Here is a 17,815-nt window from a genome sequence, read left to right as displayed (position 1 = left end):
AGATGTGCAGATTGGCCATGCTAAATTGCCCCTTAGTGTCAGGGGGACTAGCTAAGGCAAGTGGATGGGGCCTAGGTGGGATTGTGGTCAGTGCAGACTTGATGGGCTGAATGGCCTCCTTCTGCACTGTAGGATTCTATGATTCTGAAATATTCTTTGAAATGTCTACCATTGAACCTCCACTGATCTATCCCTTAAACACATTGTCAGTTCACTTTAGCTAGCTCTGCTTTCATGACCTTATAATTGCTCTCATTTCAGTTTAAAATATTAATTAGGGACACACTCTTCTCTCCTTCAAATTGAATGTAAAATTCAGTCATATTATGATCGCTGTTAACTAGGAGTAGCTTATGAGGTTATCAATTAATCCTATCTCATACCCTCCTCCCATTCCTTGTCAAACTAAAGATGACCTGTAGTAGGAAGTCCAGAGTCAAATGCTCCCTTTCTCCTGGTGAGTCCTCCAAGGAGTAGCACAGCACTTACTCTTTTAGTGAACTGCTCAGAGGACATCCAGAATAAATGGAAAATCTTGTGGTATGTTTCAGAGGTTCTCATCACAGTTCCAGCACTAATGGGTCTGAAGTAGTATCCCTTTTAGTGGTGGGTGTCCCCTCAAAAAGAGTCTGACATTCAAAGCATCACCATTTGTACTCCCAAACAGATGTTAGGTGAAGGCATTAATTAAAGTGTCAACCATGAAAATGTTGTGCAAGCTCTTTATTGAGCACCAGTAGGCATTTTAAATGACAGCAAGTTATTAACAAACCCCTGGCCACCATTCCTAGTGCTGGCTTCAATGCATGTAACAAAATGGGGTTTTGAGCTAACCACAGGAAAAAACAACATTTTGAGCTTTCAGACACCATATTGGCAGAAAGTATTCAGCGAAAATTGCCTGTGTTGGGCACAGGATGGGGAGGTACTACACAGCAGCAAATCAGCAGGAGCGTGATGTTCGCGAGCAAGTATAAAAGTGTAAATGTTTTCCCACACAGCCAGCTGATAGCAATATGCTATACAAGCAGCTGTGACAATAGCAGTTACTTAAATAATACATTTGAAATAAGAAGGAAAGTAGACTACATTCCATTTCTAATTAGAGCAGAAGTAGATGGAAAGGGGGTTAGGTGTACTCGGGTGGTGGTGGGTTGGGACGTGGGATAGGGAAAAGAAGTATTGTGGGAAGATGTAATACAGAGAAGGAGACATCACAAAAAGTCAATTCTTATTTTGGACAAGTTTGTCAGAACTTTTAATTTTATTCAACATTCTAATGTCTTTCAGCAGAGCTGCCCACGTAAGATCCTAGTCATCACATGGAGGGAGAACATCACCAATGCGCATCATAGAGGACTGGTCAAAGGTGCCTGTGGGACACTGTGATCACTGAGTGGTCACTGAGGCTGGTGGTTTATGGCCTTCACCTTCTGGACATATGCCCCAGAGTGTCAAGAGAATGGATACCACTAGAGAATAGAAGATGGCGGGGCTGGCCAAAGACAACCTGGTAAAGTGTATTTCAGGATAATCTTTAAGAGTGGAACACTACCTGGGCTGCATTGAAAGATATTGTGATGAAATGGGCTGCAGGTAGAGTTTTGCTGCCCATCATCCTGTATGGCATCAGAGGAACCAAATCTGAGCCTAAGTAAGCCACATGCTGGCTGCTAACCTGTTCTAAATTCTCCCTTCCAGCCTCCTTCAGTGTTTCTTCTCTATTTCTCAAATTCTCTTTTTCAAGAGTCCATGTTGCAAAAAAATACTGCAACATAGACATAATAAATTCCATTCTAAAATACTGGAAAATGCACCAAATGAAATGTCAAAAAATGTCATGCCTTCCCTCAATTTACCCTGTACTCATTTCTGAAATTGTCCCTCTACTACTGCATCTAATCTAGATTTTATTGGTTTAGTTTGTGTTATTGAGTGACTGACCCTGCTAATGAAGGCTCTTTCTGAGACCTAATGACTTATAACTTTATAAAAGTATTGTAAAGATTGCAGCCTTGAATTATTAGGAGAACACCCTCAAGTTTAAAAATCACGGACACCAGTCTTTCGTCAATTCACTCCACGTGATATCAAGAAAATGAAGGTATTGATAGAGCAAAGGCTATGAGCCCTGATAACATTCCGGCAATGGTACTGAAGACTTGTGCCCCAGAATTAGCCTTACTTCTAACCAAATTGTTCAGTACAGCTACCACATTGCCATTTACCTGACAACTTGGAAATTTGGCCAAGTATGTCTTGTCCATAAAAAGGAGGACATATCAACCCAACCCCATCAGTCTGCTGTCAATTACTAGCAAAGTAATGGAAGGTGTCATTGACCATGCAATTAAGCAGCACTTATTCAGAAATAACCTGCTCACAGATGCTCAATTTGGGTTCAGCCAGGGCTAAGTTCCTGATCTCATTACAGCCTTGGTCCAAACATGGAACAAGGAGCTAACTCAAGAGCTGAGGTGAAAATGACTGTAGTTGACATCAAGGCCACATTTGATTGAGTGTCTCATCAAGGTGCTCTGGCAAAATTGGAGTCAGTATAATTTAGAGGAAAACTCTCCACTGGCTGCAGTTATACCTAACATAATGAGAGATAGTTGTGGTTGTTGGAGGTAATATCTCTATACCGGAATATCACTACAGGAGGTTCTGGGGGTATTGTCTGCAGCCCAGCAGACTTCAGATGATCCATTAATGACGTTCTGTCTATCATAAGGTCCAAAGTAAGGATGTTCAATAATGATTGCACCAATGTTCAGCACTATCAGTAACTCCTCAGATACTGAAACAGTCTATGTCCATATGCATTTAGACTTAGGCTCATAAGTGGCTTGTAATATTCATGTCACACAAGTGCCAGGCAATGACCATCTCCAACAACAGAAAATCTGTTCCTCATCCCTTGCCATTCAATGATATTATCATCACTGAATCCATTGACCAGAAACTGAACTGGAGCAAATAATACAAATACTATTGCTACAAGAGCAGGTCAGATGTTGGGAATTCTGCAGTGAGTAACTCACCATTTGACTCCCCAAAGCCTGTCCACCATCTACAAGGTACAAGGGGCAGCATAATGCGACAGTGGTTAGCACTGTTGCCTCACAGCACCAGGGAGCCAGGTTCAATTCCGACCTCAGACCACTGTATGTGTGAAGTTTGCACATTCTCCCCATGTCTGTGCGGGTTTCTTCCGGGTGCTCCGGATTCATCCCACAGTCTGAAAGACATGCCGGTTAGATGCATTAAACCAAACAGGCGCTGGAATTTCACAGTAACTTGATTGCAGTTTTTATATAAGCCTTACTTGTGACTAACAAATAAACTTAAAAAAAAACTTTTAACAAAAGTCAAGGTGTATAATAGAATACTCTGCACTTGTCTGAATGTGTGCAGCTCCAACAACACTTAACAAGCCTGAGGCCATCCAGAACAAAACAGCCTGCTTGATTGATACCCCAGCCACCGCCTTCAATAATCACTCCCTCCATCACTGACACAGGTTGGCAGCAATGGGTACCACCCACTAGCTGTTCCTTCACTGTTGCCGGACTGTTATAATGGCCACAGGGGATCATCAATACAACTCTTTATGGGCCGCATAGAATACGAGCTCCTGTATTAGGCAAGTGGAGGCTCGCCCAATAGGGAAGAGCAACAGAGGGTTTAAAAGCAGCTGGTTCCACTCAGGCTGGTAGCCAATAAGCTTGAGGCTGACCCGTACTTTGTTGCCACTGAATGGCACTTCAAACACACTATAGATAAAGGGTGATTCGTGATGGTCAAAATCCTGGAACTGCCAACCAGCACTGTGTGTGTACCTACAGCACATGGGCTGCAGAAGTTCAAGAAGGTAGCTCACCACTACCTTCTTAATAGCTGTTAGGGATGGATAATAATTGTTGACCTAACCAGCGATGGCCACATCCCATAAGAGAACAAAATAAAGTTTTGCTTTAAAAAAAGTTGTGGCAATGTTTATTGCGCTCAATACTTTCTATGATTTCCCAAAGCTGTTTGTCATTTGTGCTCCTGCTCCTCTTGGCATTTATGTATCTTATCCCATAAGTATGAGAATTTCAAGGAATTTTTATTGCCAGTTGCATGTATTCAAGATATAGTTCCTCGTGCGTTATGACCAGGTGAGAAGGGATGAACCGGCCTCCCTCTGTTTAAACTCCTCAGTTTGTCACAGCAAAGGTTTAAGTTTCTTTTTCACAAGGATATGCCTTTTCTGAATCAGAATGCATTTAACTTTTTATGAGGTGAGCAATAAGGAGTCAATCAGACAAGGTTTTCTGGAGTTAAAGAAAGAACAAATATATTAATCTTCAGTGGAAAAAAAAATGTTTTTGTTTACTTGTCCATGTAATGTCGGTGTCGTTGGCTGGGCTAGTATTCGTTGCCCATCCCTGAGGGCATTTAAGAGTCAACCACATTGCTGTGCCTTTGGAGTCACATAAAGGCCAGACCAGTAAGGACAGCAGATTTCCTTCCCTAAAGTGCATTAGTGAACCAATGGGTTTTTACAATTGACAATGGCTTTATGGTCATCTATAGACTTTTAATTCCACATTTTTATTGAATTCAAATTTCACCATCTACTATGGTGGGATTCAAACCTGAATTACTCTGGGTCTCTGGATTACCAGTCCAGTGACAATACCATAATGCTACTGCCTCCCCTTAATGATGTCACACACACACAGGTATCAGAAATAAAGGAAGTTAGAATCCAATAAAAAAACCTCAAAATCATATGCAGTTAAGCGTCCTTTGATTTTTATACATTGTGGCTGATTTGAATTAGTTGGATGCGGTCAGATGTAGAAGCTGTTGCAATTTTCATGAAATCTAGATTTGCTGATAGGTTCCTGATAATTGGCTTCTCGAATCAAGTGACACACTTTTTCCAAAAGGGAGTGCAGCTTTTCAATTGCTTCCTCTAATGAAAACTTCCTTGACAATCCCTCTGACTCTTGCAATCCCTCTGCGATGGCTGCAGTCTGCCCTGTTATATTTTGCCCATTGTGTATTTCCAAGGCATTTTGCATCTTAATGTCTCTTCCTTTGACAGGGACTGGTTTGGAAGGATCTTTGAATTATAAGAAATATCCCTCAGTTCACATTGCCCATTGTTTGGTTTTTTTCACCTTCCCTTGGAAGTGTTTATTTTTAAGTTCTTTGGTTGGTCTCATTTCAAATTGCAGAGCTTCCAATCTGTTGAAAATTGAAAAGTAAAATTCAAAAACAAAGGTCATAGCCTTGTGATAAGTATTGCTAGTGGTAAGTATGCTAGTCTAAAAACTTGCATGTTTAGTTGCTTTGGTGCCATCAAGTGGTGATACATACAACACTAAAATATTGGCCTGGATTTACTTTAAAAATATGACCATTAATAGTTACTGCAGAAGCAGACTGATGTGTGAAATGGAACAGAATCATTCTCTGTCAAAACTCTGTCCCTAAAAATGATCGCCATGATTTCTCCCTCGTGAGTCTGTTATGATACAGCTGTGTGTAATGTGAGACCCAAGCACGTGTACAGCTCATAGGTTGTAAAACCGGGATCATTTATTCCGCTGGTATCAAATCTGTGTCAACATCAATCGAAAAGCTTAACTCAGAAACAAGCTATTTGCAATGAACCTTCACAAGTTGACACTTCAGATCCACTGCTGTCGAGAGCTTAACTCCTAATCTCTAATCAGCTAGGTCGCAGAATTCAGTTACTCATAACTGTGAGAGTCAGATTACCTGATCATCTAGACTCAAAAGAAATCTTCTTTCCTCATAAAGAACAAAGAACAACACAGCACGGGAAACAGGCTCTTTGGCCCAACGAGCCCACGCCATCATTTTAACATTATGAGTGCCCTCCTCTACCCATGACCTTTATCTACACCTACTGGGGAAGATTGAGGGAAGACTAATTTAGGGACAATTTGTTACACCAATCAGCCTAAGACCACGTTTTTTGGGATGTGGGAGGAAACTGGAGCACCCGGAGAAAACCCACGCAATCACAGGGAGAATGTGCAAACTCCCGCAGACACCAGCCCAAATCCATGTATCTGCACAGCAAACAGTGATAGTCACTGAGCTGTCATGTTGCCCGTCAGATGGTCCAGTTTAAGCGTACGGTAACGACGTGAAGCACTAGGCAACTCTCGAAGCAACATCCAAGAGCAGCCATCACACAACCTCACCGCGTGTATGCCCCTTGTTGGTCAACAAGACGGACTGAATCTCCTGTGAAGTAAAAGAAAAGACATCAATAAACATGCAAAACTTAGACAGACATTTACGGAATCCCCAGAAGCTCAGAAATGAAGCAAGTGAGCCATCAAATATGTTGGAAGGTCCATAGGAATCAATTGATTCCCAGGGATGTCCCAAAGCTCTAGATCTTTATTTAGAAAAGTCTCCTGTATCCCTCCATCTCTAGTCCGCTCATGTGCCTGTCTAAGTAAGCCTTAAATAACCCTAGTGTGCCTGCCTCCACCACCCTACTTGGCAGTGCATTCCAGGCCCCCACAACCCTCTGTGTGAAAAACCTCCCCCTAACATCCAAGTTATACCGCGCCCCCCTCACCCTAAGCCCATGGCCCCTCGTAATTATTGTACAGAAGAACATAAGAAATAGGAGCAGGAGTAGGCCATCTAGCCCTTAGAGCCTGCCCCGCCATTCAATAAGACCATGGTTGATCTGAAGTAGCTCAGTTCCACTTTCCCGCTTTCTCCCCTTAACCCTTAATTCCCCTGTCTATCAGAAACCTATCTACCCGTGACTTAAATATATTCAGCGAGGCAGCCTCCACCACTTCAACAGGCAGAGAATTCCAGAGATTCACCACCCTTTGAGTGAAGAAGTTCCTCCTCAACTCCGTTCTAAATTGCCACCACGCCCCCCCCCGCCATATCTTGAGGCTGCGCCCTCTAGTCCTGCTATTCTTCCTAAGCGGGAAGAATCTCTCTACCTCTACCCTATCTATCCCCTTCATTATCTTATATGTCTCTATAAGATCCTCCCTCAGCCTTCTAAACTCCAACGAGTACAGACCCAGTCTATTTAGTCTCTCTTCATAGGCTAACCCCCTCATCTCCAGTATCAGCCCAGTGAACCTTCTTCTCCGGTATCAGCCTAGTGAATCATAGTTCCATGGACTCAGAGGTACTGTACAGACAGTCTGAGTCAGTCTACAGCAGCAGTGTACCAGTCCCAATTCCCCTTCCTGCTTCTCCAGCCACTGTCCAAGGTTGCAGGCTGCCCTATTTGTGGCTTGGCTCTTACCACTCTGCAATTCTCAAGTCCTAGGTTTCTGCTCCTCCTTGCTGCTGCTTTCTCCTGTCTCTGTCCTTTGTCTAGCTTGTGCTCAGGCTCTGCCTCTTTCTTCAGTCAAAACTCTGGATTTCCGTCCTCTCCCCAGTCTGCCTCCTGTTTCAAGGGGGACCCACAGGGCCAATCATGAAGGCAGAATACTGCAGGTGCTGGAATCTGAAACAAAAACAGAAAATGTTGGAAAAACTTAGCAGGTCTGACAGCATCTGTGAGAGAGAATTGAGCCAATGTTTCAAGTCAGGATGACCCTTTATCAGAGCCAATCATTCTTATTCCTTTGCATGGAGTCATTCCTGGCCAATGGCCCTCACTGGTCAGTACCCAAGCCTTGGAAAGAAGGTCCTGCTGAGAATTTCCCAGAGTGGATCAGGCCTGGTCTCTACACACATGCCAAAGTCACAAGTCAGGATGTCAGGTTCCCATTCACCTTTCCCACTACATACTTCCCTGTTTGAGAGTTGCTGTCCCAGTAATTACACTTACACAGAGGCCAGTTACTAAGCAATTATATTGTCAACAAGCTTGATAGAACTACAACAGCTGACACATTGAAATCCACTTTAATAGCAGCAATTTTTTGTTCATCACTAACATGGGGAAATGGTCAGGGTTTGGATGATATACAGTATTTGCTCAAGATACCTTCTCAGCCCCTTATCCATACCACTATTCTCAAGTGGATCCTGTCTTTGTGATGGATCAGCCATATAGTAACTTAGGTCATTCATGTCTCCAAGGACTGCATGATCAGCAGCACTTGGGTGGCACAGTGGCACAATGGTTAGCATAGCTGCCTCAGGGATCCAGGTTTGATTCTGGCCTTGGGTGACTGTCTGTCTGGGAGTTTGCACATTCTCCCCATATCTGTGTGGGTTTCCTCCAGCTGCTCTGATTTCCTCCCACAGTCCAAAGATGTGTGGGTTAGATGGATTGGCCATGCTAAATTGCCCCTTAATGTCAAACGCAAGTTCCCAAACTTCCAAATTAACATTTTTGCATTCATTATATATGATAACTTAAATGTTAGAATAAGTCCTGATGTACCAAGCAATGATGAGATTTATTATATGTATAATTCATGTGGGACATTCAAAGATACAATTGATAGACAGATACTTACTTGTTTTATCACTGAGCAGGTCAAATGAGAACTGGTGGTGTAAGAAAATGTCTAGGCCTTTTAAGTGATATTGGTCACTGAACTGTTAATTCAAGGCTCTGGGGTTCCAGGCTCGAATCCCATCACAGTAAATGGTAAAACTGTCCTGTTATAGGCATGGATGAGCTGAAAATGTTGGGGAGGCAGTGGTGTAGTGGTATCGTCATTGGACTAGTCATCTAGAGACCCAGCGTAATGCTCTGGGAACTTGTGTTTGAATCCTACCATGGCAGATGGTGAAATTTGGCCTCAGTTCTTGGAAGAAGAGAATCTCATGGCTGATGTTGATGATTAAAATATCTTTAAGCCAGTGTTTTGAGACAACCCACATTGCATTGGCAATGATTTCTCAGGCATCATCATCTTTTTCTTTACAACCCTAATGAATTCATGTAGTTAATTATTTTGGCACAGAGGGTTTACAGCCACTTAATAGATATCAAAATATTGTATCAGACTTGCCAAGTTCCATCAGCATGGTATTAAGATAATAACCACACAAAATTGAAAAGCCATCTTAAATGTTATAATTCTTAAAATATTGCTGTTCAGTTTTTAGACTTTGAATTCATCAGAAACTTAACTTAAGGTTTTAAAATTTATTTATTAGATCACAAATAGGCTTACATTAACACTGCAGTGAAGTTACTGTGAAATCCCCTTGTTGCCACACTCTGGCGTCTGTTTGGGTATGCTGAAGGAGAATTTAGCATGGCCAATGCATCCAATCAGCACATTTTTCAGACTGTGGGAGGAACCAGAGCACTTGGAGGAAACCCACGCAGACATGGGAAGAATGTGTACAGTCCACACAGACAGTGGCCCAAGCTGGGAATTGAACCTGGGTCCCTGGCACTGTGAAGGAGCAGTGCTAACTGCTTGCCACTGTAAAATATTTGTATTTGATTTCTGTGTGCATTATTAAATCATTTGCCTCTGTTGTGCTAATTTGTCCCAGCTCTACCTCCAACTATATCTCCGAACAAATTAATTACAGTCACTCAATTAACTTTAACGCTTAAAAAGATAATTCTGGATTGTTTTGACATTTATTTATCAGAGGCTTGCATGTAATCTGCATTTCTTTAACTGCTTTACAACAGTGCATTGTGACAATGACCACAATAGGTGGCTTGGCTGGCACCACAGCTTGTTTTAAAAGGACATTAAAACAGTGATCAACATAAAATGTTGCCTCATGGTCAAAATACCACAGAGTATCTGGATTTTTCCTAAAACCTGGAGAGATGTCCCCCCTTTTGGAGCCTAATTTGAATACACTTTGTATTGTAGCACTGCCTTGTTAGTGGCTGTGAAGATAACATTGCCTAACTTCTATCTATCAAAATGTCTCTAGGTGGCATCTGATGGCATTGGTTAGCACATTGGTGTTTATTGCTGCATTAGTCATATTAGATGCCCAGCTCAAGAACTTCTGAGCTCATTCAGTTCCGCATGGTCCCATCAAAGAGGACAGAATCAGAGAGATACATCAAGATCTTCCAGGTGATTAGATTCCCATAAATGCAGGGTCTGAAGAAGAGTCATATGGATTTAAAACATTGGGTGGGAATTTACAGCCTCGCTCAAGTGGACAAGGTGGTAGAATTCCGGTGATTAACTGTTTCTCTCCCCACAGATGCCAGAATTTTTCTAGCTTTTCTGTTTTTACTTATGACTGTCTGAAAGCCCAACAACTTCACGAGCAGCAATAGACTTCATTTCCTGAGCATCCACGTAGTTGGTGGTGAATCATCTCATTACGCACATAAGTGCTTAACACACAGGAAGTGGCTATGATGCCATTATTCTCAGTTAAACCATACATCAGTGCAATAGGTCAGTAAAACTCAATGTAGTCTTTTGAATTTGCACTCTATCACTGTGACTGTGCCCCCCAAAGGTCCAGTAAGTGCATTGTTGTTTTAGTGACCTATCCATCCCATCAATACCTCCAGATCCCTCTTCTATTCTGTAACTTATAAACATTTAGTTTATAAACTGGAATATTCCCTTCCTCAGACTAATTGACTGGGATTCTCCCAAAAAAAATCTAAGTTCCCAATGTACAGGAAAAAGGAGGTAAATCCTGCTGTTTTTTTTGGTGTGATTTCCAGAATGGATCTCCAATGCTCTGTGCATCACAGAGTGCCTGAGTGTGATTCATTCTGAAAAGTGGGGGGGCCTATTCCCACCCAAGAGGCCAGCAGCCTGGTGCTGAACGTGCTACTGTGCATGTGCTGATCTGTCAGTGCAGAGATTGGTGCACACACAGTGCCCCCCCATTGCCAGCCTTCAAATAACTGGCCAGCCCAATCACTGGCCAGCCCCTGCAAACCCCCATCACTGGCCTTCTGACCTCCCACTCCACAATCGCTGTCCTGGAACTCCCCGGGCCAGTCCCTATATCCCCCCAACAGTCCCTTCTCCTCCCCCAGTGACCAGTCCAAACTGAACCCCCCCATCAACGATTAGCTCTGATCCACCCCAGCAGCCCGACCCCCTCCAACTGGATGCCAGCCCCAATTGTCCTCCCTCTTCTAGTGATGCCAATGCAGAACGCTCCCCTATCGATCGCCCATCCCCCAATATGCCCTGCTCCCAAGAGCTTGCGCCTACTTGGCACTGCCTGATGCCTGGTAGGCAGTGCCAAGGTGCTCCTTGGGCAATGCTAGGGTGCCAGGCTGGCACTGTGAGACTGGCACTGTGCATGTGGCACTCCCCCTTACTCCCGACCTCCCAAGGGAGCCTCAATGGCCTCTCTTCCTTTCAGTGGGGTCAGGCCACTTGTTACCCGTTACGTTAGTGGGGAGAAGTTGTAAACCCCACTGGAGGGAACTACTCCCAGCGGGGGGGCGGTGGGGGGTGGGAAAACATTAGTGGGCCCAGAGAATTCCATCCCAGGCCTGCTAATCATATGAAAATGTCAACTTCCGTGTCTTTTCCATATGATCATCAACTCTGCACCAATGAGAAAGTAGGGTCCCAAACCAGTGTCCTCTGCTTGGACAAGGGAGATTACAATAGGATGAGGGCAGAGTTGGCTAATATAGACAGGGAACACAGATGAATTGGTGGGACAGTTGAGGAACAGTGGAGGGTTTTTAAGAAGATTTTTCTCAGTTCTCAGCAAAAATATATTCTAGTCAAAAGGAAGGAATGTAAGAAAAGGGTTAACCAACCATGGATAACAATTTCTGGTGCAGAGCTGACAGCGCCAAAAATCTTCGGCTGGGAGATGTGTGGAGGCTGTGATGCCCAGCGTGAATCCTGTGAAATGGTCACCAGTTCTGTCTCCCTGCCCGCTGTGCTTCTGAGAGAATCGCCCCCATTATTTTTTATTCTAAGGATTCAAAGTGAGGTGGAAAAGACATTGGGCGAAGAATAAGCATTGCACTATTTTAATTAGCTAAAATGCTTCAATTCAAATAGCTTCCTGAAGTAGCACCATAGACTGTGTGAAATATAAATATCTCCATATAACATCCCAGCATGGGCTGGTTGGGCTGGATCGCCTGTTTCTGTGCCACATATTCTAGGTAATAGTAACAAAAGGCAACACTTGAATTTTAGAAATGTAATTATTTGACAAATAATAAACTATTATATTAACTCATTAATATTTCCCTTTCCATGTGTGCCACACTCTGACCCACAACTATCCTTGGCTTATGATTCAGTCATTTGTCGATCCACCCCAGTCTCTGATGGTCAGCGCATTGCATACTTCTTTTGCACACAAGTCTTTGTTTGATTCTGGTACTCCTCATTCCTACTCAGTGTCTGAAACTGCTTAGATTTCTTAGTCCATTTCCAATATATTCAGCTTGCTTTGAAGTCCCCCTCCCAGCTAGGTAACCAATGTACATCTGTACCTCTGTGTCCTTTCCCTCCCCATTGCTTCATCTAATCTGTTTACGAAATCCTCTTTTAGAGACAGAGATCCAAGACACATTATGTGGGGAACGTCATGAGGGATTTTAACCTCCATATTGATTGATCAACTCAAATTGGACACAGTGGACTTGAGGAAGAGTTCTTAGAATGCTGTTGAGATAGTTTCCTCGGACAGTATGTTAAAGGACCTACGAGGGAGCAAGCTATCTTGGGTCTGGTCCTGTGTAATGAGACAGGTAAAATTAATGATTTCCTTGTGAGGGATCCTCTTTGAATGAGTGATCACAATATGGTTGAATTTCTAATACAGATGGAGGATGAGAAAGTAGGGTCCCAAACCAGTGTCCTCTGCTTGGACAAGGGAGATTACAATAGGATGAGGGCAGAGTTGGCTAATGTAGACTGGGAACACAGATGAATTGGTGGGACAGTTGAGGAACAGTGGAGGATTTTTAAGAAGATTTTTCTCAGTTCTCAGCAAAAATATATTCTAGTGAAAAAGAAGGAATGTAAGAAAAGGGATAACCAACCATGGATAACTAGGGAAATAAAGGAGAGAATCAAATTAAAAACCAATGCAAGAGCAGTCAAAATTATTGGGGAACTAGAAGATTGGGAAAGCTTTAAAAAACAACAAAGAATACTAAGAAAGCAATAAAGAAAGGAAAGAGAGATAATGAAAGTAAACTAGCACAAAATATAAATACTGATAGTAAAAGATTTTACAAATATATAAAACGGAAAAGAGTGGCTAAAGTAAATGTTGGTCCCTTAGAAGATGAGAAGGGGGATTTAATAATGGGAAACAAGGAAATGGCCGAGGCCTTAAGCAAGTTTTTTATGTCAGTCTTCACAGTGGAGGACACAAATAACATATCAATAATTGATGGTCTTGGGACTGTAGGGGATGAGGACCTTAAAATGATCACTATTACTAAAGAGGTAGTGGCTGGATAGGCTAATGGGACTAAAGGTAGACAAGTCCCCGGGTCAGATGGAATGCATCCCAGAGTACTGAAAGAAATGCAGAAGTAGCAGCAGATGCATCAGTTGTAATTTATCAAAATTTATCAGTTGTAATTTATCAATTTATCAAAATTCACTGGACTCTGGGATTGGAAAACAGCTAATGTAATGCCACTGTTTAAAAAAGGAGGTAGACAAAAGGCAGGTAACTACAGGCCTGTTAGCTTAACATCCGTAGTTGGGAAAATGCTGGAATCTATCATTAAGGAAGAAATAGCAGGACACCTGGAAAAGAATGGTTCAATCAAGCAGACCCAACATGGATTCATCAAGGGTAAGTCACGTTTGACTAACTTACTGGAATTTTATGAGGATATAACGAGGATATAACAGAGGGGAACTTGTGGATATGGTGTATTTAGATTTCCAGAAGGCATTCTATAAGGTGCCTCACAAAAGGTTGCTGCATAAGATACAGGTACACGGAGTTGAGGGTGAAGTGTTAGCGTGGATTGAGGATTGGTTATCTAACAGAAAGCAGAGAGTTGGAATAAATGGAAGCTTTTCCAGTTGGCAATCAGTGACTAGTGGCATGCCGCAGGGATCAGTGCTGGGGCCTCAACTATTTACCACACATATAAGCGATCTGGAGGAGGGGATCGAGTGTAGGGTAACAAAGTTTGCGGATGACATAAAGATGAGTGGGAAAGCAAATTGCGTGGAGGACACAGAAAGTCTGCAGAAAGATCTGGATAGGCTAAGTGAATGGGCAAGGATCTGGCAGATGGAATATAATGTTGGTAAATGTGAGGTTATCCACTTTGGAAGGAATAATAGTAAAGTGGACTATTATTTAAACGGTGAAAAATTACAACATGCTACTGTGCAGAGGGACCTGGGGGTCCTTGTGCATGAATCATAAAAACTCAGTCTGCAGGTGCAGCAGGTGATCAAGAAGGCGAATGGAATGTTGGCCTTTACCGTGAGGGGGATGGAATATAAAAGCAGGGAGGTCGTGCTGCAACTGTACAAGGTACTGGTGAGGCCACACCTAGAGTATTGTGTACAATTTTGGTCCCCTTATTTAAGGAAGGATATACTAGCTTTGGAGGGGGTACAGAGGAGGTTCACTAGGTTGATTCCAGAGATGAGGGGGTTAGCTTATGAGGAAAGTTTGAGTAAACTGGGCCTGTACTCATTGGAGTTTAGAAGGTTGAGGGGGGATCTTATAGAGACATATAAGGTAATGAAGTGGCTAGACAGGGTAGAAGCAGTGAGGTTATTTCCACTTACAATGGAAACAAGAACTAGGGGGCACAGCCTCAAAATACGGGGGAGTCAATTTAGAACAGAGTTGAGGAGGAGCTTCTTCTCCCAGAGGGTAGTGAATCTTTGGAATTTTCTGCCCAATGAAGCAGTAGAGGCTACCTCGTTAAATGTGTTTAAGTCACAGATAGATTTTTAACCAATAAGGGAATTAAGGGTTATGGGGACCGGGCAGGTAAGTGTAACTAAGCCCACTATCAGATCAGCCATGATCTTATTGAATGGCGCAGAAGGCTCGAGGGGCTAGATGGCCTACACCTGCTCCTATTTCTTATGTTCTTATTATTGGAGCTCCACTTCTTCCTGCTTATTATTATTAGGCCCCTCCATTCATAATGGTATTTCAATAGCTAACTACTAACTCAACCTTACCTTCCAACTTTGATTCTCTAGTCCCCATTAAAACCATTACTCTCCCAAAGATTTGAAGGTCTATGGGGGAGAACTGATCAAACCATTCATTGCTAGATCCAGTTGAATCTCATAAAGCATGTCTCAGATCTTGCTCACCTTTGCTAAAGATCATCCAAAAATGCAAAGAAAAAAAAACAAATTCTCCTCACCCACAAACATCTTCTAAGCCCTGCCTGCTTCCTCCACCCTCAGCTCCAATAACAAATGAGAGGAGATCATGGACATTTTTTGTTATAAAGATCAAGACCATCCATTTAGTTGCTTCTGCCACTTCCCTTCCTTCCTCAGCCCACCACGGCCCCTAATCTTCCACACTGCCCAAGTCCTGAACTCATATCATTTTCTAGATTTCATCCCAACTCCCGCCATGCTCTCTCCGTGCTCACCTTGTCCTTAAGACCTACCTCATACTTCCTGCAAGGATGAGTGACCACTTGTCTCCCCCTGACATTATTCCAGTCTGTCACTCTCAGCATGTCTCTGTTAATCCACTTGCTGCCACCTCACAGCCTCCAAACACACGATCTCTGAGCATCTTTTTCCAAACCGCCTAGCACTCTTCATTACAACACTTTTCTGCCTAGGTGCAGTGCCCACACATACCTGTTGTTCTGACCACCAACATTCCAGGTGTACAGCTCACAACATCCTCTTTGTGTCCTTGCAGGAAAAGATGACCCACAATTAAAGGAAGAGGGAGAAGATGGGCAGAGGGATGTCCAAGTTCAAAATTCTCACCCCCTTAGAAGAAAGGGCAATAGAGCTCACAGAGGAGAACAAGCAGTGAGCTGCTCCGGACAACGAGGTTGGCCAGCATCAGAGAAGTGACAATCCATTGCACCTTCATCAGATGACCTGCCTCAAATGAGTTAAGTTCCCAGATTCTTATCCTTCCCATTTACTGAAGCCAGGGCCTTTGTCTTGCAGGGTCACCAACTGATGAGGCTGCTCCAGCAAGTGGCAGAGCACCCCCCTCCCTGCCCTGCCCCGCAACCCCTGTCTGCACCTTGGAGATCTCTGAGGATAACACTGAAGTGGCCTCGCATCTATCATCCACAGCATCCACCATCACAGAGACAGACATCCTGTGAGGCGCACTACACTGCTTCTGATGCACATCAGGTGGAGGCAGATATGTCCCAGGGATCTGACTGAGCCTCAGTTGTGCGCCATGTCTCCGAATGGGATCTTCCCTCAGCTGCTGGAGATGCAAAGACAGAGTTGGGAGGTCCAGAAGAGGTTGTCAATGGCTTTACTGCAACTGCAAGACACATTAGAGGAACCCCAAAGCCTTCAGTGGAAGGAGATGTTGCCATGTGGCGTGGTTCCCAGGCCAACACTGCAAGGGTGGCATAAGATCTCCGAGTCATGAGTGGTGGAGTCCAAGGCACGGATCAGTCTACGAGGACCAGAGCTGAGATTCTTTAGAGCTTGGCTCAGACTGTACAGAGAGCCAGTGCTGAGAGGCTCCAGAGCTTAGCCCAAACACAAGAGCTCCAAGGCTAAGGGCTTCATCACCATGGCACAGACAATGTCGGATCTCCAGAACTAGCAGTGTCAGGTATGAAGAGGCTTCTGGAATTCTCTCCAGCAGCTCCTCCATTCCATGGAATAGCCCAGGGCCCACAAGTACCCCAAGGAAGGAGGAAACACTGAAGTCCATCCCGGCACCCTCCACCAAGGAGACTCTGGTCACCTCCAGCCCATCAGAATCACACCCCCACACCCCCCTCAACCCCCCTTCCTGATACCAGCAAATTTCAGTAGCAGTGGATAGAACAAGGCGATGAGGCAATGTCAATGACACCCAAAGGTCACCAGGTTCCTTCAGGTCTAAGCCCTCCAGAGAACACCCACCAAGGGCATCACAGGCCACATCCAGGCCTCTTCCCTTCTGATGTGTATCCAGGGGAAACACCTAGACATAACAGCAGGCCATAGAAGATTAAGAAGTTGTAGGTGCACATAGTGGGCATGGGTGAAGTCAGGCATGGTTAGTAAGGGCATTAAAAATGTAACACTATTACAACTCAATGTATTAAATAATGTTGCTCCTCAAAGCCTTGAACATCTCTGTTTTTGACCCTTCCCCCGTAAGGAGGGGTCATCTCCCCATTTAAACTGAGATATCCCTGCAGGTCCTCAAAGCAATCCCAACAGAGAGAGAGAGAGACCCCACCCCCATGAGACCAACAGTGACTGACACCCTGGAATGGCTCCATTATCATTCACTAAACCCTGAATCTTACCCCTCTTTCCCCTCTTGGAGCTGTGCCCCTGACCCTCCTTCTTCCCTCACAGGGTCCATGTTGCTTGGCCCACATATTGAAGGAGCAGTAATTATTAGCACCTGTGTGACATCCTGCTGGTGGGCAGGTAGATTCAGAGAGGCAAATGTTTAGATTAATTAAGCACCCATTAACATCAAATCTCTCAATTTCTTCAGATTTTATCAATCCAGGGGAGACAAAATAACAAAGTATTATTCAGTTTACGCATTGCATTGGATTAGATGTGCAGGAAATGCTGAAACTGTTGCCAAACTTCTTAGATTATTCAGATCTAATGCTATCAAACTAGTTGATCATGTGTGATTGCGAGTGTATTCCTCTGTATTCTGACAAATTTCACATCTTTATATGTATTTTGTGATACCTTGCTTTTATATTATTACTAATTGATCTCCTCTG

This window comes from Carcharhinus amblyrhynchos, chromosome 14 (genome assembly GCF_965287045.1).
Source record: "Carcharhinus amblyrhynchos chromosome 14, sCarAmb.v2.hapA, whole genome shotgun sequence".
Lineage (NCBI taxonomy): Eukaryota > Metazoa > Chordata > Chondrichthyes > Carcharhiniformes > Carcharhinidae > Carcharhinus > Carcharhinus amblyrhynchos.
Note: the sequence above shows the minus strand (reverse complement) of the source record.